Source organism: Mirounga angustirostris, unplaced genomic scaffold (assembly GCF_029215605.1).
Source record: "Mirounga angustirostris isolate CCGP_5_RB_7025 unplaced genomic scaffold, mMirAng1.0.hap1 SCAF_8, whole genome shotgun sequence".
NCBI classification, from domain to species: domain Eukaryota; kingdom Metazoa; phylum Chordata; class Mammalia; order Carnivora; family Phocidae; genus Mirounga; species Mirounga angustirostris.
In genome coordinates this window covers 31,174,523-31,190,677 of record NW_026991716.1, presented here as the reverse complement: position 1 = coordinate 31,190,677, position 16,155 = coordinate 31,174,523, and the positions used below count along the sequence as shown (strand labels likewise).

Here is a 16,155-nt window from a genome sequence, read left to right as displayed (position 1 = left end):
TGGGCCTTGCATTGGGATGGAGACTTCCTGTCGGGGGAATGGCTCCCCATCCCTGGCATAACCCCCAGAGTAAGCTCGTAGCACCCCTTGTGCACATCCCCCCATCTCTCCTCCATGAGCCCTTCACCCCACCTCCTCTCCCTCCCTTCTGCCCCAGACCATTCTCCAGCTGCAGTGTGGCAGCTCTTCTCAGAAGCCTGCCCCAACCACAAATGTTTTCGGGCTCCTGGACTCAGAGCTAGAGGAGAGGCACACAAGGACATATTTGCTTTATGGAAGCTTGCAGCCTGCCTCACAGACACACACAGCTCCTCAAAGCCAGCAATCGGGCTCATCCTTACGCATGTCCTGCACCCCCTCCCTAGGGCCTGGCACCCCGTAGGGCCCACTGGGGCTCAGTGAACCCCAGCTGGCTTCTCAATCTGTCCCTCTTCGCACTGCCCCCACCCTGATCCACCTGAACCCTTGCACCAGGCCCAAAATACCCTGCTCAGCTCTCCCACGCAGCAGAGTCCCTGATCTCAACCCCTAGAACCTCCCCAGATGCCCCACCTGGAGCCTGGACCTGAGTTCCCTGGCCCAGGCTGGGCCCCTGTAAATGCCCTTTTGGCTGCTCTGGTACCCGGCCTCCAAAGCTTCCATTAGCCACTTACATGTCTCCTTAAGGGTCCCAAACATGCGGCTTCCTGGCCTATGGGTCAGACCACTGTGATCTGTGTAAATATTGGAGCTGCTCTGTGTGGCCTGGATCTGTCGGCAGGCATCGCGGTGGTCCAATCTAGGCCATGTGCTGCCCCAGGGCTGGGGACGTTGCCCTGCTGCCATCCCCCCCCGCCCCCCCCGCCGGCAAGAACGGCTCAGTAGTCAGGAGACAGGACCCAGAGGGCCAGGGACCTGGTCTTCAAAGGGGCAGTGAGGCCAGGGCAGGAATGACCCCACGAGGAGCTGCCAGCCTCAAGACAGGGGACATCCAGGGGATGCCCCCCGGTCTCTGCAGCGCTCAGAGACTACGTAGCCCATGCCATGAGGATACTGGGGGAGGGCTTGCCTCTGCAAAGTCCGGTCCAACCTGGGGGTCCAGGGGATGCTCAGTCCTTACAGCAGCTCACCTTCAGGCTCAGAGCAGGTGGCATCACCACAGGAGGATCCTTGGTCAAGGATATCCCTCCCTTCTCTGGCCTCAGTCTCCCTATCTGTCCAGGGGCTAGTGCCCTTTTCCCAGTAATAACCCAGGAATGCCTTCACCTTGCTCCCCCCAGGCCCTAAGTATATTGTGTTCCTTTCCACTTAGCAAAACCTCAAACTTTCCCACAAACTCATGCACAGTGGGGGTGGGTGGGAGGGAAGGTGGCTAGAATTCATCAAGGGACAAAGAAAGGGTCTGGATTTTTTTTTCTTCTGAATTTGGCACTTTTCACTTACAAAGCAGTGTTCACTTCATAAAGAGCGCTGCATGTAGATACAAGAAAGTAAAAGGCAGGGATATTTAATGAAAGACTTTCGGCCAGGTTAGGTAAGCATCTCTGGGGCCAGAGCCCTATCTAGAACCCTTGAAGTCATACCGAACTGTGCTCTTTGGGATCCAAATAATGCACAGCTGTCAGCGGGATGGCGGTGGGGGCAGGAGGGGGTGGAGGGTAGGGGACAGGCCCTCATGAGAATGAAGGTCAAACCCACCCCAGGTAGTGGGGAAGTGACCTGATGAGCCTTGATCAGAGGGGGCAGGGGTACGCCTTCTCTTCCCCACTACAGAGGCACGCCTCCCTCACCCCGCAATGCCAATGCCGCTCCTAGGAATTCACCTTCCAGCCAGCGGGGCGAACTGGCGCTGCCTAATTCCATTTGCTGCAGCGCTGCTTGTAAAAGCCAAAGGCTAGAAACATCCCAGCTGCCTGTCCCAGGGACTGCTTAAGTAAATTCTGGTGCAGGCAGGCAACAGAATGCTCTGGTCCTGACCGGAGCCCTCCCCAAGCCATGGAACTGAGACAAAAGGAGCAGGGTGCAGAACAGGGAGGCTGCGGACGCTTCCATTTGTATGGGGGGAAATATACAAACAGGGAACACTTCTGGAAAGCTGGTAGCGTGGCAGCCTTCAGGGAACTAGGTGGCTGGGGGATGTGATGGGAAGGAGATTTGTCACTGTCAGTCCTTTATGCCTTTTATATTTTGCCTTGTGTGCATACATTGCACAGTTTTTAAAACCCTCTGGCCAGCGTTGGAGGGAGCTGGGAGCCAGGGCCGAGAGTGCGCTGGATGCCCGGAGGAAGGGGACCGTGCAAGCCCTGGCATGTCAGATAGCCGGGAATGCACCAGGGCAGAGACCAATCTCCACTCTGTCCAGACCCGGGGGTAGGGAGAGGACTTGCCGGGGCCCCTCTCTCAGTGCAGGCAAGTCATAGGTCTCCAGGCTCCCAGCTGGGGTAGCACGCGTCGCTCTAGCCTTGGGGGTTCCTGCTTGGTCACCAAACTGCTGTGTGACCTTAGGCGATTCACGTGACTGTGTCGGGCCTCGCTGTGAAATGAGGATGCTACAACCCAACGCTAGGACCGGATGAAATGGTGAGGGGCCAGGCTGGACCCGCACAGAGGCAGGAGAGGATGTGGGGGGGGCACGTAGGCCCCCAGCACCACCTGCCAGACACACCTCCCGCAAATCAGCCTCACACCCCCACCCTGGGCACCGGGGGGAGGCTTAACTCTGGTCAAATGGCAGGTCCCTCCTGAATGGTGGTCAGGAGCCGCCACTGAAAACGCTGCTTCTCTGAGAGTCGGGAAGCCAGTGTGGCCAACATCTGTCACGCCCATGGGCGAGCCTGATGCGCTCTGAGCAGAAGCCATCAAATGGGCACAGTGCCCATCTGACTTTTCTCCCTGGTGCTTGTAAAGCAATCGTGGCCCTGCAAGCCCTTTGTCATTGATAATAACAGCCGGCATTTATGGAGCACAGAGTTGGTGCCAAGGACCGTCCATGTGTCTTAACTCATCAAATCCTGCCAGCACCCCTCCACGGCAGGTGCTATCACCCCCACGTTATTGCAGAGAGAGCCCAGAGGCTGGGACATGACCGAAAGAGCTTGTCAGCTCTCATTATTGATTTGTCACCACTGCCACAGTGGGGGCAGCAGTCCCGTAGCGGGCGGGGCGGGGGGGGTGCTGTTCTTGTAGAGCCAGGGAAGGAGACAGGTCTTTTTCGCCCACAAAGATGATGCAGCCCTCAGCATTCTGAATGGGGCAGGGGGGGCATGGGGGGGGCATGGGCTCTGCTCCAGCGCTGCCACCTCCCAGGGGGGGTCTCAGTCAAGTCCTGTCATGGGTCTGGGTTTTCTAACTCATCTGATGGGAAAACAACCATGTGACACTCAAATGGTTAAGAGGGTATTATTGAAAAATACAGACCATTTATGGAAGTGTGAAGTTTGCATGTTGGCCGTGACCTTTCCTTTGGGAGAAAGGAGCCCCAGGGTGAAAAGCGTCCCTCCTCTGGGCCCCAGGCTTCCTGCCTGCTGCCTCTAAAAGCCCCTGGAGGTCCGGGGCCTTGGGCATGTTCTGTCCGCCCTGGCTTGAAGAAGGGACAGAGGAATTAAGAGCAGGGGCCCAGAGAGGGCGGGCGAGCTGTGGACAAAGGTGGCATGTGGATTCCTGCATCCCGCATGAGTCACTAACAATCACAGGAGCCCGTTTCTCCCCACCACCCCCCAACCCATCAGCAGATCCTGGGCTCTGCTCTCAACCACCCTGGTCCCAGCCCCATCACTCTCCTCAGTGGCCTTTCTGCCTCCGACCTTGTGTCCCTTACCCCCGCCCCCACTCCAGTCTGTTCCCTCCCGCAACAGCCAGAGGGACACCGGTAATACCTAAGTCAGATCCCATCACTGCCCTCCTCGGAATCCTCTCGTGACTCCCCATTTCCTCCAAGTAAAAGTCTAATTCCTTCCTAGGAGGCCCTGCATCTCCTCCAGCTCCACTGACCTCCGTGTTGCTCTAACCCCAGGGCCTTTGCACTTGCTAGGAATGCCCCCCGCTCCAGATTTCCATGTCTGCTCAAATGTCCTAACCTCCCCGCATTTCACTTGACACTCTTTTCCCACCCCCAGCACTCTCCTGTCTCCCTTTCTTGGCTTTATTCTTCTTCACAGCACGTGTTACCATATGCCAGGCTCCCAACATTAGAGTATTCATCATGTTTTTGTCTTCCTCTCTCACTGTAATGTCAGCTTGTTAAGGTCAGTAGTTTTTGTCTGCTGTATTTTCAGCATCCAGAGCAGTGCCTGGCACATAGTTAAATGCACAGGACGTTTTTGTTGAATGAATGAATGAAAGCCAAACACCTTCTGGAACATTCATTCATTAAATAGTAGAAATATTGAATTCCGTCCCTCAGAGCCAAATATAGTCACCTGCACATAGAAGATATTCCAAAAATGTTGATAATGATGGTGATACAATCAGAAGCCAGAATCTCACCCAGATCCCACCTGCCCTCTGTTCCCAGGCCTCCTGCTTCTCTGGGCATCCCCTTCCTCTCCTCTTGGCCAACACTCAGGGTCCAGTTCCAGGGTCTCTTCCTCCTTGATCCTCCATGAGCATTCAGCCCTCAGAGGGGGAGCCCTCCCTCCCCAGGGAGCCACAGCACACAGACGAGGCTGTTCTATTACCCCTCTCCTCACTCTCCCTTTATATCACCCTATACCAGCCATTTCTGAGTACCCGCTGTGTGCCACCTTTCCATACCTTCATCTCTAATCCTCGAGACAACCCACTGAGATGGGCGGTGACTTCCTTGTCTTCGCTGAGACTCAGAGAGGTTAAATGACCCGTCCAAGGCCACACAGCAGGGAGGACACAGAGTCAGATCCAGACCCGGGGCGAGTCCTTCCCCTGCCCCCCACCAGGTGCCCAGTGCAGAGCCAGCCCTCCGTGGGCGTCACCCCAGCCCTCCTGGCCTGAGACATTCCCCCAAGGGAGCGGCTGGGCTCAAACCCGGGCAGGGCCATGGGAAGCCAGAGCTGCCTCGCCCTCACCCAGGGTGGTCTTCAAGTCCCACAAACATTCCCAGCAGCAGCCCTGCTCCTCACGTTACCCCGAGATGGACGGGCTCGCCACGCCTGACTTGGGGTCACACCAGGACCCTTACCAGCCCCTGCTGGGGCTTCAGATGCAGCTGTAAGGTGCTGTCCTTCCACCCCTCCCTGTGATGCATACCCCTCCTCATTCCAGTTTCTGCTGCTTTGCTCATGCCTTCCCTCCTGCCTGGGGTGCATGCTGTCCTACCACTCACCCCTCCCCAAAATACAATAACCCCGCTTCCCTTCAAGGGCCAACTCAGTCCCATCCCCTCCAAGAAGCTTTCCGTAAATATGCCAGCCCTCACCTACTTCCCCCCTATACCCTGGTGCGGTTCTTCGTCACACCTGCCCTAAACCACATCTTGCTGGTTCCCGCCAGAAAGTAGAGAAAATCCGGCTACACTAGCACAGTGGTTGACAGCACTGCCTGGGGGGCCAGACAGAATGACTGAGTTCAAATCCCGGCTCTGCCACTTGCTGGCTGAGTGACCTTGGTAAGTTGCTTAAACTCTCTGTACCTGTTTCCCCCTCGGCAAAATGTGAGGGTGAGGGTACCAGCCCACGGGGTTATTGTGAAATGATGTGCAGTGTGCAAGAGATGCCATGTTAACTCTAAGTATTATCATCAGAGGTATTATTACCCGTGCTTCCCACAGCTGCAGACCTTTCAAAGCAGGAGACGCTCATCTCTCTGGATGACTTCACACCCCCTTCTCCTCTCTTTGGGCTAATGCCCCCAGAGACCTTTGCTAAAGACTGACTTGTGTCCCCACCAAATTCGTATGCTAATATTTTACCCCCTCCCCAGTGTGACTGTATTTGGAGACAGGGCTTTTAGGAGGTGATTAAAGGTAAATGAGGTCAGAAGGGTGGGGACTCAATCTCATAGGATAGGTGTCCTCATAAGAAGAGGAAGAGAGAGACTCTCGCCATCTCCCTCTGTGCACACTCTGAGGGAAGTCCATGTGAGGACCAGCGAGAAGGCAGCCATCTGCAAGCCAGGAAGAAAGGCCTCACCAGGAACCCAAGAGGCCAGCACCTTGACCTTGGACTTCTAGCCTCTGGAACTGTGGGAAATAAATAGCCGGTGTTCACGCCACCCAGTCTATGGTGTTTTGTTCTGGCAACCTGAGCTGAGATTCCGTTCCATGACTGTTGGGCCTCCTCTGGGACCCCCAGGCCTCCAGGCCTGGCTTCCTCTTGCCTTCTCTTTGGCTGTAAAATCCAGGCCCCCCAACCTCCATCTCCTCTAAGTAAGGTCCATGGGGCAGTCCCCAAAGGGTCCTCCTTCCACAGCTGAGTCCCAAGGTAGGGAGTAAGGAAGAGGGTGGAAACACAAATGGGGAAACTGGGGGAGACAGAGCCTGGGTCTCCACTGAGTATGGAGGGCCCCAGAGAGGCCCAGGGCCAGGGTTGGGGGGTACCAGGTAGGCTCATCCTCGTCGGAAAATGGTTAAAGCCAATGGGTAAAACCATTCCACCTCAGCCACCTTGGCTGGCCTCTCCTCCCCTCCTCCCTAGGCTCTGACCTTGGCTTTTACCCTCCCTTCTTCCTCCAGCCCCAGACTCTCTCTCTCTCCTCTAGAAAATCATCCTTAAAGGCAGCCCCCACCCTGTTTCCCGCCCCACCCCCCCACCAGCTCCCAGGCCAAGTGGTTGAGGAAACACCTCATCCAGCCTGTCCATCACCAGGGAGCCTCTAGGATGGTGCATGCTCCACAGGGAATGAGACCGGCCTCCCCAGTGGAGCCTACACTGCAGGGCAGGCAGAAGGCCAGGAAGTAAATGCTTATCATCTTGCTCGCTAGGTGGTGACAACAGTTCAGGGGAAAGTCAGGCAGGGTAAGAGGGGGTCAGGAGCAACCCTAAAGCAATGGTGGGGGAATGGTGTAGACACACCCCAGCAGCCCCCTCCTGATGGGCCAAGCCTGAGGTGGGTCCTCCAGTGGCTCCCAGAGGCCCCCAGCAGGACTGTGGCCTAGTTGCCCACAGGAGGAACAGGCTCACTGTTTCCAGGGATCACCTCTCAAATCATATCCTTGTCTCCAGGTCAGCCTCTTGGGGAGCCCAAACCGGACACCACAGATGAGGAGGCAGGAGTGGGGGCTGGCGATACACAGGCCCCCGTCCTCTCTGCTCTGGGTGCATCTCTCTCCTTGAGACCAGTCATCCCACACATGGCTCGCCTGAGAGAGTCGGTCCTGTCCTGAGCCCTCAGCCTCCGTGGTCTCCGGGAGGGCAGGGACCAGGTCAGCCTCCTCTGTCGGGGAGGCCCCTGCGGGGTACACAGCATGCTTTCCCAATGGCATCGAACTTTGGGACGAATTCGGACCCGGAGGAAGATGCCCTGTGTCTTTAGTGGCACCAGGGATGGAATGCGTGCGGTTCACTTTCTTCTCCTTTGTGGCCAGGGAGGGGGAGGCAGGCCCCAGCTTTACTCCACGGCCCAGGTCCTTGCAGGGCAGCTCTGAGCTACGGCAGTGAGCGAGACAGAAACCCCCCTGCCCCCGGCCTCGCGGAGCTGACATTCTGGAGGGGCTGGACAGACAAGAAACCAGATGAATAAGGAAATGATCAGGTGTGTCAGATGGTGGCGAGTGTGGTGGAGAACAAGGCAGGGAAGGGGACAGGGAGCGATGGTGGCAGCTAGCAGTCACGCTATTTTACACGGGGCAGTCAGAGAAGGCCATCGTCAGGAAGTGACATTTGCAGGAAGACCTGTAGGAGGTGAAGGTGGGGGCCATGCAGGAGTCTGGGGGAAGAGCACCAGGCAGAGGGAGCAGCCAAGGCAGGGGCCCTGAGGCGCAAGTGTGGCCACCGTGGTTGAGGAGTAAGGGGGGCCCGTGTGGCTGGAGCAGAGGGAGTGAGGGGGAGAGGGAAGGGATGAGGTCAGGAAGGTTGGGGGGAGGGAAGGCTGAGGCAGGAGGCCGATTCCATGGGGCCTTGTGGATCAGAGTGAGACCTCTGACTTCTTCCCCCAGAGTGAGCTGGGAGCCCCTGCGGGGTCTGAGAAGAGGCGGGATATGACTAGGCTTTGGTTTTAAAGGATCCCTGGCTGTTGGCGGTGGTGGGGAGCAGAGGAGAGCAGGAGGCTGGCTGGCAGGCGGCCACAGTCCTCCGGGTGAGAGGGCAGGGCCCCAGCGAGGCGCTCGTGCTGGAGCAGCGAGAAGTGGCTGGGGTCTGGAAATGGCTCTGACACGGGAGCCAGCGGGATCTGCTCATGGCTTGGGTGAGAGCGTGGGACCGGAAGGAGTAGCGGACGGCTCTGGGGTTCGGGTCCGAGCAGCCAGCAGGGGGAGTGCTATGTCCTGAGAGGGGGAACAGAGCAGGACCTGGGTTTTCGAGCCCTGAGATGCCCATAAGGAGCCAGGTGGAGAGGCCTCCTGGCTCTCCCCCAGAGCTCCTGCACAGGGGGCCGGTGAGGAGGGGCCAGCCTCGGGCCAAACTGTTCCTCCAGCCTGTCCCAGGGCCCCAGCCCCGGGCTAAACCCCAGGCCTCTGAGTGCCCCTGGGGCCTCCTTTCAACCCCCTTCTGACACGGGGAAGACTGATGTGGGGAGGCTGGGTCTCAAACTGGCTTCTACTGTGGGCCCACTGGATGCAATGGGGTAGAGTTGGGGAATGTGCCCCAGGAGGCCATCCTGGTGGGCTCTCTGCCCCAGGGTCTGGGAGCAAGAGAGAAACACAGAGCAAGCACAGGCCCTAGAGACATGCGGGGCGGAAAACAAGGAAGAGGGGGAAAGTGGCCTAGAGAAGGCGGGTGAGCAGCAGGGGAGACGGGGCCAGGCCTGGAGGGTCTGGGGAGGGGGAAGGGGCAGCTCCTTCCAGCTCTCACCAAGAGAACTTCCCCTCCGGGCCTCACCAGCCCCCTGTTCCGGCCAGATGGAGGCAGGCCAGATGCCCATTCCAGGCCCTGGTGGGGAGGGGGGTCTCTAGCTCCCCCCGAAAGGAGAGAGATGAGCAAAGAGGGTGGCGGGGTTCAGAAGAGCAGGGGGGCAGACAGTGACAGTGTATACGGGTTCCTTGGCCACCACCAGCTCCTAGGCAGATCGACATCCCCCACCTTGTCTGGCCTTCTCACCCCAGGCCCTGAACCCCGAAGCGGAAGCCGCCCCCCCACCCCCCGTGCCTAGCATTCAGCAGGTGCAACTAATGTTTGCAGAAAGGAACGAGCTCCTTGGAGAGGCTTCCCCCACCCCATCACAGGCCCAAGGATCCCTCCCTGGCCCCTGCGCCAGGTACTCTGACCCCCATGTGCTCAGGGAAACGGGAAGCCCCCTAATGTGGTGCCAGGGCCCAGCAAAGGGCCCAGCCAGGCTCGCAGGAAATACAGGATAGAGAAGACCAGTGGGAAGAGGAGGCAGACCCTAGGATGCCGGGGTGCCCGCAGCACACCCAGGGTTGCGCGCGCCAATTCCCTGCCCTTCTCAGGCTAGGATCTCCCCCCACCCCAACACACACACGCCAGCCGGGCCCCTTCTGCTCTGTCCCAGGGCGGACATGGACCAGGGGCAACTCACCCATGCACTACTGCACGACCTCTCCTGTCCCTTCAGGGCCCAGAGCGAAGCAGTGCGGCCCAGGTCGTCCCCAGGCCCCAGCCCCACCCCCTCCTCCGCAGTGCCTGAGCTCCCCAGCAGCAGCCCAACCTGTCCCCAGGAGCAATGCAGCAGAGGGACAGCGATGGGGGAGGGAGGGCCACACGCACCCCCACCCGATCCCCCAACATGGAGACCCTGGGCTTGCTGGGGAAAGGACAGGGGTCCCTTGGGCCATCTGGGGCTTTACCAGGAAGGAAAGATGCCTCTTGCCTGATCAGGGGGTCTAAGCCCAATGCCCCAGATCATCTGGGGCCAGCACGAGGCAGCTGGTGTGGAGGGTGGGACATGAGTCCGCTGCTCCAATGGCCAGGGCCTAGCAGTGCCGAGTGGGGGGCAGGGGGCATCCTCACTTCTCACTCTAGCCTCAGCCTGGGGAAGGGTAGCACCGTGGGTCCCTGGAAGCTCCAGCCCCCCTCGGCCCACTTCCCCCCAGGGAGGGGAGCATGTCTACAGCTGGGACCTGCGGCCGTGGTGGAGAGGGGGACAACAGAGGTGCAGAGGAGGGAGGCAACGGCGGGGACGGTCCTCCTGTTGAGGAGGATGCAGGTTCTGGAGAGGGCCTCCCAGGATGCAGGCTGCTCCCCACCCAGGTCCACTGACCCCGGCCCCTCCAGCCTGCATGCTTCCTACCGGGTGCTGCTGGGAGGAAGGCAGGGGGCAGCTCGGGGGCAGGGGGCCCCCCCCCCCACTCTCCACGCCGCCGCTTCCAGCTGTCCCCATCGGGATGCCTACCTGGGCCTGTGTGGGCACCAAGCCTGGGGCAGGTAGGAGCTCACTGCCCCCGCTGGGCCAGGCCAGGGCCGGAGGGGCTGGCTGTCCTCCTCCTCCTCCGTGGTGGCGGGCAGGGAGGGGGCCTGGTGCCTGGGCTGGGGGCTCGGTCCTCTCGGGTCCCCTCCACCGCTGGCTCGGCTCAGGAAGGCAGCCGCGCCAGAACTGCAGAAGCCAGCTCCCCGCCCCCCACCCCTGCCTCCTCCCCTCCCTCCTCCCGACCCGCCTCCTTCTCCAGCCACCCACCGCCTTCTGCTCATTTCTATGGCAACCGGGCAATGCCGCACAGCCAGCCTCCCTCCCCTACGCCAGGGGACGCCCGCCTGCTACGTGTGGAGGACATCACCCCGGGCGGGGTGCGCACCTTCCCCTTCGCCGAGATGCTGGTGAACAGACGGGCTCACGCGGCCACCCCTGGCTGTGGGGGACCCCGCTCCAGCCCCTCTCCTCTCTCTCCCCCCAAGACCCTCCCCTCCCACCCTCCCCTCAAGACCTTGTGAGCAGCCCGGCACCGTCCCCTGCACTTGCCACAGGTGCTTACACCTCACTGCCCGCTGCTCTGTAAGCATGTGTTTGCTTCATCACTTATACTCCCTCGGTCATTCCTCACAATTTTGAGTGTGTTCTGGGTCAGGCGGAGCATGGGATGCTCGCCTACAGCCTCATCCCCTGAGAATCCGTGCCCGTTTTACAGATTGGAAACTGAGGCCCACCGCAGTAAAACAACTTGGTGGAGCGTCCGAGGCTCCTGGGCTGGTTACTGGCAGTGAGGCCTTGGGGTCCCAGCTCCGGCGCCACACAGCCCTCGACGCAAACCACTAGGCTCGCCCTGCGCACGTGTGACCTACGCGCTCCCGTGCGTGTCCATGCAGACACACACCCCCACAACATGCTTCTAATACAAACACCCGCGCCATGTATTTGCAGCCATGCATTCCCACAAGTCTGTGTATCTACCTACACACCTGTGCACAGGTCACAGACACACAGTAACACCAGCATTTACACATCTTTAAGACACATGGACACACATCCACATGGGTCCAGAACATGCAACACATAAGCCCTTTCTATACAAAATCAACAGCTGTCCACACAAGCCCCCAGCACTAGCCCCATGGGAGGGGATCAGTGACACAAGCCAGTGTCCCACCCAGGAGACTGAACTAGAATCCACTTCCAGGAAAGGATCTGTCTGCCCTGCACCTGCCCTCTAGAGACCAGACACTAATCTGCCCACCTTGTCTCAGCCCTGCTGCAGGAGGGGCCTGGGGTGGGGGTGGAGACAGGGCGCACTTTTCCCTAACTCCCTCCCTCATTCTGAAATTCCCCTACTGATCCAATCCAGACTAAATCCTACCTAGAGCCCCCTCAGCCTAGGGGGCTCACAGATATCCCCACCCACCCACCCCTCAGTTGCTGTCAGGTCCTGGGACTTGGAATTATGACAGATACAGTAAAATGGGCCCCTCCTCCTTAGAGGGAATTCCAGGTTCAGAGAACCCTGCCATCCCCCAGGAGGGGCAGTATGTGGTGGAGGCCGGGTGGGGATGTCAAGTGGGGACTGGGGCCCAGGATTCACGGTGTGCCCCACGGGACGCACCGTCCCCAGCCCAGCGCCACGGCAGAAGGACCCAGGCAAGGATCATGGGCCGCACCTGTGTCCCAGGGCACTTCTTAGGGGCCTCACACAGCTCAGGGAAGGCAGATACAATTGGAAAGACCCAGAAGCCCACCAAAAAACTGTTAATAATAACAATAGCCTCTTCCATAGTTCATCCCATCTAAGACCCCCCTCAACCATGAGACCACCACCACCGATTACACCAAGGCTGTAAGCTAGGCAGCGCATCCAAATGTCAGAGAGGTCAACTGGGAGGGGGAAAATCACGTTGGGAGAGATAAAACAGGGCCTCTCGTTCATTCAGCAGATGCTTACTAGGCACCCACCAGGTAGCAGGGACTGTTCTAGGAACGGGGACACAGCCATGAGCAAAACAAAGTCCCTGCCCTCGAGGGGGCCGAGTGAGCAGATGTGCGGACCTCCTGTTCTCCTGCAGCGCCTCTGGGGGTCACAGCAGCCCTACAGGTGAGGTCACAGAACTGACAAGGTGACAGAGGCTCTAGAGACTGAGCAATTTGCCCAAGGTGACACAGCCAGTAAATGCCTGGGCTAGGATTCGAACCCGTGGCTTTGCCAAGCTTTTTCCAATGCTCTACACTGGCTCCATTAAGATCTGATTAGGTGACATGGCAACAGCCACCCATTTTCTAGAAGTTTCACAGCCAAGTGTGCTTCTCATGCTTAGATCAAAGGCAGGACAGGGTCATATGCATTTAAAGTGCCAGTCAAGAAGTCGATGTGAGGGCAAGGGCGCCTGGGTGGCTCAGTCGGTTAAGCAGCTGCCTTCAGCTCAGGTCATGATCCCGGGGTCCTGGGATCGAGTCCTGCATGGGGCTCCCTGCTCAGCAGGGAGTCTGCTTCTCCCTCTGCCCCTCCCCACCGCACCCCCCCCCCCCCCGCCGCTCATGCAAGCTCTCTCTCTCACAAAAGTAATTTAAAAATCTTAAAAAAAAAAACCTCAATGTGAGTAAAGACTCCCCCCTCCCCCACCAAGTGACCTCAGAAGTGACTTCTAGCCTGACCATCCTTGAGCCAGAAGCCTGACAGTTGTCCCCAGGCCTGGAGGTTCTCAGTGGAGGGTCAAGTCAAGGCCCAGGCCAAGAGGGTGGGGATGCCTGGCACCTGAGAGCCGGGGCTCCCTGGAGAGCGGGGAGACCTCAGCTGGGGGCGAGGAGGGATTGGGTTTCCAGGCTCTGTAAGCAGAGCCCCCTGCCCACCTGCCAGCCCCCCAGCCCCGGATCATCTTTCTCCTAAGGAGCCAGGTTCAACCTGGGTTTCGAAAGATAGCTGCCCCCCACCTCCACCACTCCCTCAGCCTGATCCAGCCCCACCTGCTGCCTGGCAGACCCCTGAGTTCTTCCTTCCCATGAGAAGTTGACGCCTCTGTCGCCCCCTCTCTGCCTGCAGAGCATCCACCTCCATGCTGTCCCACTGTCAGCCTGATCCAGTCTCATCTGCTATTGGGAGGGCCCCCAAGCCACCAGTGGGCAGCCCTGTACTCTCCCACCTGCAGGTCTCAGACAGGCTCGGGGACACCCCTACACCACACACACACACACACACACACACACACACACACACACACAGCATGCCTGACCTCAGCCCTATCCCTGGACCTTAACCATATGCAGTCCCACAGGCAGGAGCAATCAACATATGAGGAGGGGGCCTCATGCCACCCAGGAGAAGCCAAACCCTTCTGTCACTGTCTCCCCGTCCAAACCAGAAAACATTCATTGCCCGCCCCCCTTCCCAGCCCAGCACAGCTATCCCACAGTTCCCGAGTGCCAGGGCAAATGCAATCAGGGCTCATTAGCTGCTGCTTTGCATCTCATTTGCAAAATGTTCCCACTACTGTCAAAATGCCAGAATCCTCCCAAAACCGCTGCCCATGACAGGCAGGGCTGGCCAGCTCTGGAGAAATAAAATGGATAAAATTCCACTGAGAGTCTGCATAGGGGGCTAAACATGGAGGGACAGGGAAGAGCAGAAGGAGAAAACAGAAGCAACTTCCAGTTTCAGACCCAGAGAGGCACCCAGAGGAAGAGCAGTAGATACTTAACAAGCACCTGCAAAGTCCAGGTGCCATGCACAGTGCTTTATGCACTTTATCCACTTGCTTTTCATAATGAACCATATTACAGATGTGGAAACTGAGTCTCAGAGCTGTTAAGGCCTCGCTACTCGACGTGTGCATCTCAGGACCAGCAGCTGGGGCATCACCTGGGAGCTGGGAGGAAATGCAGAATCTCAGGTCCCACCCCAGACCCTGAATCAGAGTCCACATTGCCACAAGAACCCAGGAGACTAGAGCGGGAGAAGTACTCATTAAGGGACCTGCCCTCTGATACGCAGCCAGGAGAGGAAACTGGGGCCTGAACCAGTTAATCCCAAATTAACAAATATTTCCTGAGCACCTACTATGTGCAGCACTGCGCTAGGGGAGGGACCCAGGAGACAACCAGACACATGATATCCGTAACCTCGTGGACAGTACACGAATATTCTCCCAAAGCGGGAGACACCCAACAAATATATAATAGCAGTTCAAGTGGTGAGAGGTGCTATCGAGAAAAATAATGGGGGGCAAAGAGAGAGGATGAATGGGGGGACATGTTAGAATCTCTCTTAGACGGGATGACATTTGAACAGATTTAAATAAAGTGGGAAAGGGAGGTATGTCGTGATTTGCAGAAACAGTGTTTTCCAGTGGAGGGAAGAGCAAGGGCAAAAGTCCTGAAGCAGGAGTAAGCCAGGCACACTAAAGACTCCCCAAAACTGAATGGATGTCTGGATGGATGGACAGGCGGGTAGATGAAGGGATGGCAGGTAGAGAGAGGTAGTAAGTAAGGTAGGAATAAAGAAGAGGCAGGCAGGGGCTAGATCCTGCAGGGCCTTGTAGGTCATAGGGAGGATTCTACTATCTTGTTCTAAGTATGAAGAGAAGCCATTGATATTTTTTTAACATTTTACTTTTAAGTAATCTCTACACCCAATGTAGGGCTCAAACCCAGAACCCCAAGGCCAAGAGTCACACATTCCACCAAATGAGCCAGCCAGGTGCCCCGAAGCCTTTGCTATTTTTGAGGGGGGGGGCAGTGGGAAGAGATCCAACTTATGTTTTCAAAAGATTGCCGTGGCTTTTACGTGGAAAAGTGAGTAGATGGAAGCAAGGGCTGAAGAAGCAAACCAGTTAAGAGGCTTTTGAAATATTTATTCCCAACAGAAAGGAGTGCTGTGGCCACTAAAACACACATCCAAGAACATTTGTTCATAACAGCAAATTCTCTTCAAAGCAGCTTTGTTCATAATAGCTCCAAACTGGAAGCAACCCAGATGCCGTCTACAAAAGGACTGATCAGCAAATTGTGTGGTTTACTGCGTACAGTAGAGATAGGTAGTTTGCTTTTTCAGGGCTATATAGGATTCCACTGGGCAAATTCCACAGTGCGGTTTGTTCATACCATCAAACCTTCCTTTTTTAATGTTAAAGATTTAATTTATTTATTTGAGAGGGAGGGGCAGAGGGAGAGGGAGAAGCAGATTCCCTGATGGAGGGAGTCTGATGTGGGGCTCAATCCCAGGACCCCCGGATTATGACCTGAGCCAAAGGCAGACGCTTAACCGACTGAGCCACCCAGGAGCCCCCACACCATCAAATCTTATACAGCAATGAAAAACATCTGACTACACACAACCACATGGATCATTTCAAGACATCATGTGAGCAAGAGAAGCCAAGCTTAAAGGAACATATGTAGTGGGCTCTATATGATGTTTAAGAATAGGTAAATACTGACTTCTGGTTCCTGCGCAAGATGGAGCAGATACACTTCTCCCTATTCCTCCTGCGAAGTAGAGCTAATGCCCTGGGCATTATATATAAAACAAACTTACAAAAACTCTAAAAAGGGAGAGAAGGCAGACTGACTAGGGATCTCAGGACCCAAGGAAAAACACAGCGGTGAGTTCTCTGGGTTTTCTTTTTGCCCCACATATCTCAGATTTGGAGCTGGGAAGTTGGCAACCCAAAAATACCAATGAGTGTGGACAGAAACAGCCTCAGGAAAGCCTCTTCTCCCTAGCTGAAGGACTAG

At 57.2% G+C, this 16,155-nt stretch overlaps 1 protein-coding gene across 1 annotated transcript in view; it reads right to left on the bottom strand.

Moving 5' to 3' along the window:
- PACSIN1 (protein kinase C and casein kinase substrate in neurons 1) overlaps positions 1-16,155 on the bottom strand; it is a 55,424-nt gene that overhangs the window by 8,613 nt on the left and 30,656 nt on the right. The gene's annotated exons all lie outside the window — the stretch shown is intronic.